We start from the raw sequence: 11,668 nt of genomic DNA on the forward strand, positions 1-11,668 counted from the left end.
TAGTATATACTAAGTTGATTTCTGTATATGAAGGTAACTGAAAATGAAACTCGATGAAGAGCAGGATGGGAGAGCGAGTGGGAGAGGGAAGGGTCAAAGGAGGGAGGGAGGATGGGGGGGAAGCCAAAACAATACAAAAGTTGCACTTTGTAAATTCACATTTATTAAATAAAAAAACACATGATTAACTCAATGTTGTTTTTTTTTTCTTTTTCTTTTTTTAACTTTTATTTAATGAATATAAATTTCCACAGTACAGAATATGGATTACAATGGCATCCAACCCATAATGTCCCTCCCACCCACAACCCTCCCCTTATCCACTCCCTCTCCCCTTCCATTCACATCAAGATTCATTTTCAATTCTCTTTATATACAGAAGATCAGTTCAGCATACATTAAGTTAAGATTTCAACAGTTTGCTCCCACACAGAAACATAAAGTGAAAAATACTGTTTGAGTACTAGTTATAGCATTAAATCTCAATGTACAGCACACTAAGGACAAAGATCCTACACGAGGAGTAAGTGCACAGTGACTCCTGTTGTTGACTTAACAAATTGACACTCTTGTTTATGGCCTCAGTAATCACCCTAGGCTCTTGTCATGAGCTGCCAAGGCTATGGAAGCCCCCTGAGTTCACTGACTCTGATCCTATTTAGACAAGGCCATGGTCAAAGTGGAAGGTCTCTCCTTCCTTCAGAGAAAGTTACCTCCTTCTTTGATGACCCATTCTTTCCACTGGGATCTCACTCACAGAGATCTTTCATTTAGTTTTTTTTTCCCCACAGAGTGTCTTGGCTTTCCATGCCTGAAATACTCTCATGGGCATTTCAGCCAGATCCGCATGCCTTAAGGGCTGATTCTGAGGCCAGAGTGCTGTTTAGGACATCTGCCATTCTATGGGTCTGCTGTGTATCTCACTTCCCATGTTGGATCATTCTCTCCCTTTTTGATTCTATCAGCTAGTATTTGCAGACAAGAGTCTTGTTTCTGTGATCCCTTTGGTTCTTAGTCCTATCATTATGATCAATTGTGAACAGAAATTGATCACTGAGACTAGTGAGATGGCATTGGTACATGCCACCTCGATGGGATTGAATTCAAATCCCCTGGTATGTTTCTAACTCTACTGTTTGGGGCAATTCAGCTTGAGCATGTCCCGAATTGCATATCTCTTCCCTCTCTTATTCCCACTCTTATATTTAACAGCAATCACTTTTCAGTTAAGTTTCAGCACTTAAGAAGAATTGTGTATTGATTACAGTATTCAACCAAAAGTATTAAGTAGAATAAACAAAAAAATACTAAGAAGGATAACATATTAAGCTGCTCACCAACAGTCAGGGTGAGGGCTGATCAAGTCACCATTTCTCATAGTGTTCATTTCACTTTAACAGGTTTCCTTTTTGGTGCTCAGTTAGTTGTCACCTATCAAGGAGAACAAGTGGTATTTGTCCCTTTGGGATTGGCTTATTTCACTCAACATAATGTTTTCCAAATTCCTAACAGGGATCACTTTTCAGTTAAAATTTAAACACCTAAGAATAGGTGGTCTTCCCAGGCCAAAGAAAATGAACACAGCACCAGTAAGTTGTTTATTTTTGTTTGCATTATATTGTGATATAGCAGATTTATGAGTGTATTTCATTAAAATTGTGAAATAAATATTTGACAACATAAAATTATGATTATAAAGCATTAGAAATATCAAGCCTGAAATCAAATTTGTTTCTAGTCCCTGTGCTGCTATAACAGTAACATGTTTATCATGTTATTCAAATTGGAACATAGAATCTCCTAAATTTTTGTAAAACATAAAGTCTGAATTTGTATTTATTGGTCTTATCGATGATATAGTAGAGGTGGTTTAGTACCAACATAGTTATATACACTGAAATAGTAAAAAGTTGGGGCCAGCACTGCGGCACAGTGGATTAATGCCCTGGCCTGAAGTGCTGGCATCTCAAATGGGTGCCGGTTTGAGACCTGGCTGTTCCACTTCCTTTTGGTTTTTTTTTGTTTGTTTGTTTAAACTTTTATTTAGTAAAAAAGTACAGCTTATGGATTACAATGGCTTCCCCCCACATAACTTCCCTCCCACATGCAACTCTCCCATCTCCCGCTCCCTCCATTCCATTCACATCAAGATTCATTTTCAATTCTCTTTATATAGGAGATCAATTTCGCATATATTAAGTAAAGATTTCAACAGTTTGCACCCACATAGAAACACAAAGTGAAAACTACTGTTTGAGTACTAGTTATAGCATTAAATCACAATGTACAGCACATTAAGGACAGAGATCCTACATGGGGAGTAAGTGCACAGTGATTCCTGTTGTTGAATTAACAAATTGACACTCTTGTTTATGGCATCCCACTCTTATATTTAACAGCGATCACTTTTCAGTTAAGTTTCAACACTTAAGAATAACTGTGTATTGGTTACAGTATTCAACCTAAAGTATTAAGTAGAACAAACAGAAAATTACTAAGAAGGATAACGTATTAAGTTGTTCAGCAACAGTCAGGGTAAGCGCTGATCAAGTCACCGTTTCTCATAGTGTTCATTTCACTTTAACAGGTTTCCTTTTTGGTGCTCAGTTAGTTGTCACCAATCAGGGAGAACATATGATATTTGTCCCTTTGGGACTGGCTTATTTCACTCCGCATAATGTTTTCCAAATTCCTAACAGGGATCACTGTTCAGTTGAAATTCAAACACCTAAGAATAATTGTGTGTTAATTACAGAGTTCAACCAATTGTACTAGAACAGAAAAATACTAACATGTATAAAGAATTACATTGTACATCAAAAGACAGGACAACAGCTGATCAAGTCACTGTTTCACATCGTGTCCATTTTAGTTCAACAGGTTTCCCCTTTGGTGTTCAGTTAGTTGTCGCCAACAGGGAGACCATATAATATTTGTCCCTTGGGGCCTGGCTTAGTTCACTCAGCATAATGTTTTCCAGACTCCTCCATCTTGTTGCAAATGACTGGGTTTCATTGTTTTTGACTGCTGGATAGTATTCTATAGAGTATATGTCCCATCATTTCTTTATCCATTCTACTTTTGATGGGCATTTGGGTTGGTTCCAGGTCTTAGCTATTGTGAATTGAATGAGCTGCAATAAACATTAATGTGCAGACAGCTTGTTTGTTTGCCAATCTCATTTCCTTTGGGTAAATTCCAAGGAGTGGGATGGCTGGGTTGAACAGTAGGGTTATATTCATTTTTCTGAGCAATCTCCAGACTGACTTCCATAGTGGCTTCACCAGTTTGCATTGCCACCAACAGTGGGTTAGTGTCCCTTTTTCCTCACATCCTCTCCAGAATCTTTTGTTGGTAGAATTCTGAATGTGAACCTTGCTAACCGGGGTAAGGTGAAACCTCATTGTGGTTTTGATTTGCATTTCCCTGATTACTAGTGATCTTGAACATTTTTTCATGAGCCTGTTGGCCATTTGGATTTCTCTTTGAAAAATGTCTATTGAGGTCCTGGGCTGTCGCTCCCCCTCTTCGTGGAGGAACGACACTAAGCCCTGCCTAGGCTTCATATCTGAGTCACGGCACCATTATGTCGCTCCCCCTCTTCGTGGAGGAATGACACAGGACCCTGCGATGTTCTTTCGTCTGCATACCCCTCCCCGGGTTTGCTGCTGGTTCTTCCCGGGTTGGCTACCAACTCTTCCACCTCCGTGGAAGGGTGGTTCCCCCTGCCACATTCCCCACTTCTGTGGGGGAGTGGCACACCGCCGGCCGGCTCTCTCGGGGGCTGCTCAGATGCTCCTCAAGTGTTCTCCTTAGATGTTCCTGGTGCATGTTGTCTCTCTCCTCCTTTATAGTCCTCTTCCACCAATCCCAACTCTGCTACCCACAACGCCAAGTACGCTGCTCTCTTCCAATCAGGAGCAGGTCTTACAGTTTATTGGTTGAACTGGAGGCAGCTGTGTAGAAGCTGTTTCTCACTTCTCAGCACCATATTGTGGGAAAGCAGATGCATAGAATAAGTCTTAATTCCAGTAACTTAGTCTAGTCCAAGTTGCTCCCCACACTGGGCCCATCTCTTAAGTTGGTTGTTTGTTTTGATGTTGTGGCGTTTCTTGATCTCATTGTTGATTCTGGTTATCAACCCTTTATGTGTTGCTTAGTTTGCAAATATTTTTCCCATTCTGTCAGTTGCCTCTTCACTCTCCTGACTGTTTCTTTTGCAGTACTGAAACTTCTCAATTTGATGCAATCCCAAATGTTAATTTTGGCTTTGACTACCTGTGCTTCTGGGGTCCTTTCCAAGAAGTCTTTGCCAGTACCTATATCTTGCAGGGTTTCCCCAATGCTTTCTAATAATTTGATGGTGTCAGGTCATAGATTTAAGTCTTTAATCCATGTTGAGTGAATTTTTGTGTAAGGTGAAAGGTAGGCATCTTGCTTCATGCTTCTTCCTGTGGAAATCCAATTTTCACAGCACCATTTATTGAATAGACTGTCTTTACTCCAGGGATTGGTTTTGGATCTTTGATCAAATATAAGTTTACTGTGGATGTTGCTTGATTTCTGGTGTTTCTATTCTGTTCCATTGGTCTATCCATCTGTTTCTGTATCACTACCATGCTCTTTTGATAACAACTGCCCTGTGGTATGTCCTGACATCTGGTATTGTGATGCCTCCAGCTTTGTTTTTGTTGTACAAGATTGCTTTAGCTATTCGAGGTCTCCTGTTTCTCCATATGCATTTCAGCATCATTTTTTCCAGATCTGAGAAGAAGGTCTTCAGTATCTTGATTGGTATCTCATTGAATCTATAAATTGCTTTTGGGAGAATGGACATTTTGATGATGTTGATTCTTCCAATCCATGAGCATGCAAGATTTTTCCATTTCTTGGTATCCTCTTCTATTTCTTTCTTTAAGGTTTTGTAATTTTCATCGTAGAGATCCTTAACATCCTTGGTTAAGTTTATTCCAAGGTATTTGATTGTGTTTGTAGCTATTGTGAATGGGATTGATCTTAGAAGTTCTTTCTCAGCTGTGTCATTGCCTGTGTATATATAGACTGTTGATTTTTGTGCATTGATTTTATACCCTGCTACTTTGCCAAACTCTTCTATGAGTTCTAATAGTCTCTTAGTAGAGTTCCTTGGGTCCCCTAAATAAAGAATCATATCATCTGCAAAGAGGGATAGTTTGTATCCCTTTCATTTACTTTTCTTGCCTAATAGCTCTGGCTAAAACTTCCAGAATTATATTGAATAGCAGTGGTGAGAGTGGGCATCCCTGTCTGGTACCAGATCTCAGTGAAAATGCTTCCAACTTTTCCCCATTCAATAGGATGTTGGCCGTGTGTTTTTCATAGATTGTTTTGATTGTATTGAGGAATGTTCCTTCCATACCCAGTTTGCTTAGAGTTTTCATCATGAAAGTGTGTTGTATTTTATCATATGCCTTCTTGGCATCTATTGAAATAATCACATTGTTTTTCTTCTGTAGTCTGTTAATGTGGTGTATCACATTGATTGTTTTACGCACATTGAACCATCCCTGCATGCCAGGGATAAATCCCACATGGTCTGGGTGGATGATCTTTCTGATGTGTTGTTGCATTCTATTGACCAGAATTTTATTGAGGATTTTTGCATCTATGTTCATCAGGGATATGGGTCTGTAATTCTCTTTCAATGCTGCATCTTTTCCCAGCTTAGGAATTAAGGTGATGCTGGCTTCATAGAAAGAATTTGGGAGGATTCCCTCTTTTTTGATTGTTCTGAATAGTTTGAGAAGAATTAGAGTCAGTTCTTCTTTAAATGTCTGGTAGAATTCAGCAGTGAATCCATCTGGTCCTGGTCTTTTCTTTGTTGGGAGGGCCTTTATTACTGTTTCAATTTCTGTCTCAGTTATGGGTCTGTTTAGGTTTTCTATGTCTTCCTGGTTCAATTTACATAGGTTGCATGAGTCCAGGAATCTATCCATTTCTGATAGGTTTCCCTGTTGCTGGCATACAGGTCGTTGTAGTAATTTCTGATGATTCCTTTTATTTCTGTGGTGTCTGTTGTTACATTTCCTTTTTCATCTCTGATTTCATTGATTTGGGTCTTTTCTCTTCTTTTTTTTAGTTAGTTGGGCCAATGGGGTGTCAATTTTGTTTATTTTTTCAAAAAACCAGCTCCTCGTTTGGCTGATTTTTTGTATTTTTTTTTTGCATTCAATACTGTTAATTTCTTCTCTGAATTTAATTATTTCTCTTCTCCTACTAGATTTGGGTCTGGTTTGCTGCAGATTTTCTAGATCCATGAGATGCATTGAATGCTCATCTCTTTGGTGCCTTTCCAATTTCTTGATGTAGGCACCTATTGATATAAACTTTCCTCTTAACCCTGCTTTTGCTGCATCCCATAAGTTTTGGTATGTTGTGCTGTTATCCTCATTTACTTCCAGAAATTTTTGATTTCTCTTTTAATTTCTTCTGTGACCCATTGTTCATTCAGGAGCATGTTGTTCAATCTCCCTGTGTTTGCATACGCTCTAGGGATTCCTGAGTTGCTAATTTCCAAACTTCATTCCTTTATGGTCTGAGAAACTGCATGGTATGATTCTAATTCCTTTGAATTTGCTGAGACTTGCTTTATGGCCTAGTATGTGGTCAATCTTAGAGAAGGTTCCATGTACTGCTGAGAAGAATGTAAATGCTTTCTGTGATGGATGAAAAGTTCTGTAGATATCTGTTAGAGCCATTTGGGCTATAGTGTTGTTTTTAACCTACTGTCTCCTTGTTGATCTTCTGTCCTGTTGATCTGTCTATTTCTGAGAGTGGAGTATTGAAGTCCCACAGTACTACTGTAATGCGGTCTAAATCTCCCTTTAAGTCCCTTAACAAATCTTTTAAATAAACCTGTGCCCAGTAATTAGGTGCATATATGTTGATAATCATTGTATCTTCCTGTTGTATTGATCCCTTAATCATTATATAGTGCCCCTCTTTGTCTCTCTTAACAGTTTTTGTGGTAAAGTTTATGTTCTCTGATATTAAGATGGCTACATCCACTCTTTTTTCATTTCTGTTGGCACAGTATATCTTTTTCCAGCCTTTCACTTTCAGTCTGTATGCATCTTTGCTGGAAAGATGTGTTTCTTGTAAGCAGCAACTAGATGGGTTTTGTTCCTTTACCCAGTCAGCCAATCGGTGTCTTTTAACTGGACAGTTCAGGCCATTAACGTTTAATGTGACTATTGCTAAGTAGTAACTTTGCCCTGCCATTTGCCAAAAATAATTCTAATATATGTTTTGAACTTCCTGTGATCTTTTGCTGTGAGGTTTCCTTCCTTTACCTTCTTTCATATTGATGACCCTGTTTGTGTGTTTCTGTGTGTAACGCATCTTTAAGCATCTTTTGCAGGGCTGGACGAGTGGCAACAAATTCTTTCAATTTCTGTTTGCTATGAAAGGTCTTTATTTCACCTTCATTCACAAATGAGAGCTTAGCAGGATATAATATTCTGGGCTGGCAGTTTTTCTCTCTTAGTACCTGGGCTATATCTCGCCATTCCCTCCTAGCTTGTAGGGTTTCTGATGAGAAGTCAGCTGTGAGTCTGATTGGAGATCCTCTGAGAGTAATCTGACGTTTCTCTCTTGCACATGTTAGGATCTTTTCTTTATGTTTCACTGTGGTGAGTTCTATTAGCTTCCTGTACTAGGATGTCTCTGTCCTTCTCCAAACCTGGGAAATTTTCTGCTAGTATCTCACTAAAAAGGCCTTCTAATCCTTTCTCCCTCTCCATGTCTTTAGGAACTCCTAGAACTCGAATTTTTGGTTTTTTAATAGTATCTTGAAGATTCCCAACAATATTTTTTAGATTTCTAATTTCCTCTTCTTTTCTTTGGTCTGACTGTATATTTTCCTGTGCTCTGTCTTCTAAGTCCAATATTCTCTCTTCTGCTTCCCCCATTCTGTTTTTGAGGCTCTCTAATGTGTTTGTCATTTGATCAATTGAATTCTTCATTTCATTATGATTTCTCATCACTTTTGCAGTTTCATGTTCTACTAGTTGTTTCATTTCATTTTGATTCCTCCTTAATATTTCATTTTCGCGAGAGAGATTTTCTATCTTGTCCATTAAGGATTTCTGTAGCTCAAGAATTTGTTTTTGAGAACTTCTTAATGTTGTTATCAATTTTTTGAGATTCGCTTCTTGCATTTCTTCTATCTCATCATCTTCATAATCTTGAATTGGGGTGTCTATTTCATTTGGGGGTGTCATAGTGTCTTCCTTGTTCTTGTTACCTCAGTTTCTGCGTTTGTTGTTTGGCATATTGGAGATATTTGGTTTCTTCTCGTTATCCTGTGACTCTAGATTAAGTGGACTGTCTGCTTTTGATGGATCCTTAGAGGCTGTGATGGGTGTGGCCAGAGAGTTCTGTTTGGTTCTTTGGGGATAAGGGTGTGCCAAAGGTGACTCACCCAGATTGTTCTCTCACTTGCTCACTCTCTCTCATTCTCTCTCTCTTTCTTTTTTTTTCTGACTCAGTTGGGAAGTAATTCCACACAGCTGAGTGGAATTGGGGGTAGTTGTATGAAATCTGGCACCTGTGGGTATTTGTCTGGTTACCCCTGGGACCACACAGAGTTTATGCAGCCCTCAGTGTGGTCTCAAATTTCTCAACAGTCTCTCCCCAGTTTGCCCAAGTTACCGAGTTTGTGTACTTGGTGAGTTCTCTCGCCCTCCCCTCAGATTTTCAGTCTCAGTTCGTTAGCTCCTCACTTTCACTAACTAGGTCTTAACCTCCTGTTATTTCTCCCCACCAGAGTCAGGTTTTTCTGCTTGGCTAATGGCCAGCGCCTCTTTCCATATGTAAAATGGTGCCAGCTCTTTGTCTTGCTCGGCTTTGTAAGGTGAGTGGAGAGGGAAGTTAATGTCCATGCCGGTTCCCCTTATTTGCTTGTTTTTTCTCTCCTCTAGTCTGCCTGGTGAGCTTTCCCCAGTGGGGCTTTCATTCCCTGTAGGCTTTTTCTGCCTTTCCCTGAAATGTCTTGGGTTACTGAGGTTTTTATCTCACCTCCCCTTCCAGCGCTAGCGCACAGACTCTGCAGTATGGCTTCTGCAGTGGCACGGCTTCTTGGTCTTGGTTTCAGCTTCTGCTTCTGTGGCAGTGCAGCTCCCGTGGCTCAGCTTCCATGTGGTGGGTGACCTTGCTCTCCTCGTAGGTCCTCCGTGTCACCTCCACTAGATCTGGGAGAGTTTCCTCTGCAATTTTTCCCTGAGCCTTTTCCTGTGGCTACAGTAACTCCACTTTTATTAAACTGTCTTTTCCCGGACTATCAGTGCATGCCCTCACTATTCCACCATCTTGGCTCTGCCTGTTTGTTTTTTTGACAGGCAGAGTTAGACAGTGAGAATGGCTGATCCAAAGCCAGGAGCCAAGTGCCCATATGGGATGCTGGCACTGCAAGCTGGAACTTTAACCCACTGTGCCACAGCGCTGGTCCTGGATCTTTTTAAAATATTTATTTTTCAACATTTTTTCTCCTTACTTGCTAGTATAGCATTCTCCCTTGGTGCTGCTGCTCTCTGTGGACTTGTCCTCCTCAGCCTCTGACTAGAGCACAGCCACCTCTCCAATGCTGACATCCTCTGACACATGTTTCACTCTTCTGTTCTCTCTAAACTGCAGACTCTTGGGCAACCTAAATCTCATGCATAAACTTGCATAGACACACACACCTGAGGACTCCAGAGTCTTGGATTTCAGGTTGTAATCAACTTTCATTTTCAGAGGACTGGTGAAAAAAACAAGTCTGGAAGCCAGGGTGTAGCCTTGTGGTTCAGATGCCTGTGTCCCACATTGGAGTTTCTGCGTTTGATTCCTGGTTCCAGCCCCTGCCTCCAACTTCCTGATCATGTAGACCCTGGGAGCTAGCAAGTGATGGCTCAGATGATTGGGTTCCCTGCTCCTGGGCAAGCCCTGGCCACTGTGGACATTTCAGCAGTGAACTAGAGGGTGAATACCACTTCTCTGTCTACTTGTTCATTTCTTTGCATCTCAAATTAAAAAAACAAAACAAGTATGTTTGTATCATCCATTAAAATAACTTCCTCATTGGAAAAAAGTAGTTTCATTGTTAAATTTGGGGAAAAATAATGCTTCTTGGTTGTAAATGATATTTGAATAATGCATAACTGTAAATCAGACTTCCATAGTGGATAAGGAAGAGAAAGATGGAAGCAATAATTTTTACTTCTGGCTTTGGTACTTGTCATGTAACCTTGAAAAATTCCTTTAAACTCATGGGGCCTTAAAATTACAGGCTCATCAAGTTGAGGCAGGTGGTGTAAGGGGAGGTGGCAGGAAGCTGAGAGCTTTCCTTGTTTCTGTGCTGACAGAGCTAAGTGACATTAGCAAGTCATTTGACCCCTCTGGATTTATTCTACACAGTCCTATCTTATGGTAAGGTTCACATGACTGTGAAGTGTTTTATAAACTGGCAGTGTAATAATTGAGTTGACACTGAAGATGAAATGTTAAACAGCATAGAACTTCTAAGGCTTGTAGTTCTATTAGGAGCTACACAGAAACATTTAAGTTCATGGGCATTTTTAAATTTAAAAAGAGAATCATTGAATCATTGTTCAGAATCAGTATCGTTACTAAAATTCTTATTTATAATCACTGAGATTGGTAGTGTAATTACTGATAGCATACTCCTAGTGTTGTATATTTTAGTTTATACAATACTTAGACTATATAAAATATAGGTAGCATGGGAAGTGGGATACACAGCAGTCTCGTAGAATGGCAGATGTCCTAAACAGCACTCTGGCCTCAGAATCAGCCCTTAAGGCACTTGGATCTGGCTGAAGAGCCCATGAGAGTATTTTAGGCATGGAAAGCCACTCTGGCAAAAAAGGAAAAAAAAGGACCTAAATAAAAGATCTCTGTGAGTGAGATCCCAGTAGAAAGAATGGGCCATCAAAGAAGGAGGTACCTTTTTCTGAAGGGAGGAGCGAACTTCCACTTTGACTATGACCTTGTCTAAATAAGATCGAAGTCAGTGAACTCAAGAGGCTTCCATAGCCTTGGGAACTCATGACTAGAGCCTAAGGAGATTACTGATGCCATAAACAAGAGTGTCAAATTGTTAAGTCAACAACAGGAATCACTGTGTGCTTGCTCCTTTTCTGGTATCTCTGTCCTTAATGTGTTGTCCAATGTGAAGTAATGCTATAACTAGTACTCAAACAGTATTTTACACTTTATGTTCTGTGTGGTGCAAACTGATGAAATCTTTACTTAATATATACTAAATTGATCTTCTGTGTATAAAGATAATTGAAAATGAATCTTGATGTGAATGGAATGGGAGAGGGAGTGGGAGATGGGAGGGGTGTGGGTGGGAGGAAAGTTATGGGGGGGAAGCCTTTGTAATCCATAAACTGTACTTTGGAACATTATATTTACTAAATAAAGTTTTAAAAATTAAAAAATAAAAAATAAATAAAAATATAGGTAGCAATATTTAATGCTTCTCTTACTGGATTGGATTATAGCATACGTTAATAAACCTTTTTTAAAGATTTATTTATGTATTTGAAAGACAGAATTATAGAGAGAGACACATAAATAGACAGAGATGTTCTGTCTGCTGTTTTACTCCCCAAGTGGCTGCAAG

The 11,668-nt window shown here is 39.6% G+C and overlaps 1 long non-coding RNA gene across 1 annotated transcript; it reads left to right on the plus strand.

Annotated features, from left to right (window-relative positions):
- The first annotated feature begins 8,599 nt into the window (after positions 1-8,599).
- Positions 8,600-10,034, plus strand: LOC149119993 (uncharacterized). The gene is made up of 3 exons (XR_016227042.1): positions 8,600-8,707; positions 8,807-8,893; positions 9,775-10,034. It is a non-coding gene; the product is annotated as an uncharacterized LOC149119993 (long non-coding RNA).
- The last annotated feature ends 1,634 nt before the right edge of the window (positions 10,035-11,668 follow it).

Source organism: Oryctolagus cuniculus, chromosome 21, assembly GCF_051225735.1.
Source record: "Oryctolagus cuniculus isolate XC-2025 breed Fujian yellow rabbit chromosome 21, ASM5122573v1, whole genome shotgun sequence".
In the NCBI taxonomy this organism is placed as follows: domain Eukaryota; kingdom Metazoa; phylum Chordata; class Mammalia; order Lagomorpha; family Leporidae; genus Oryctolagus; species Oryctolagus cuniculus.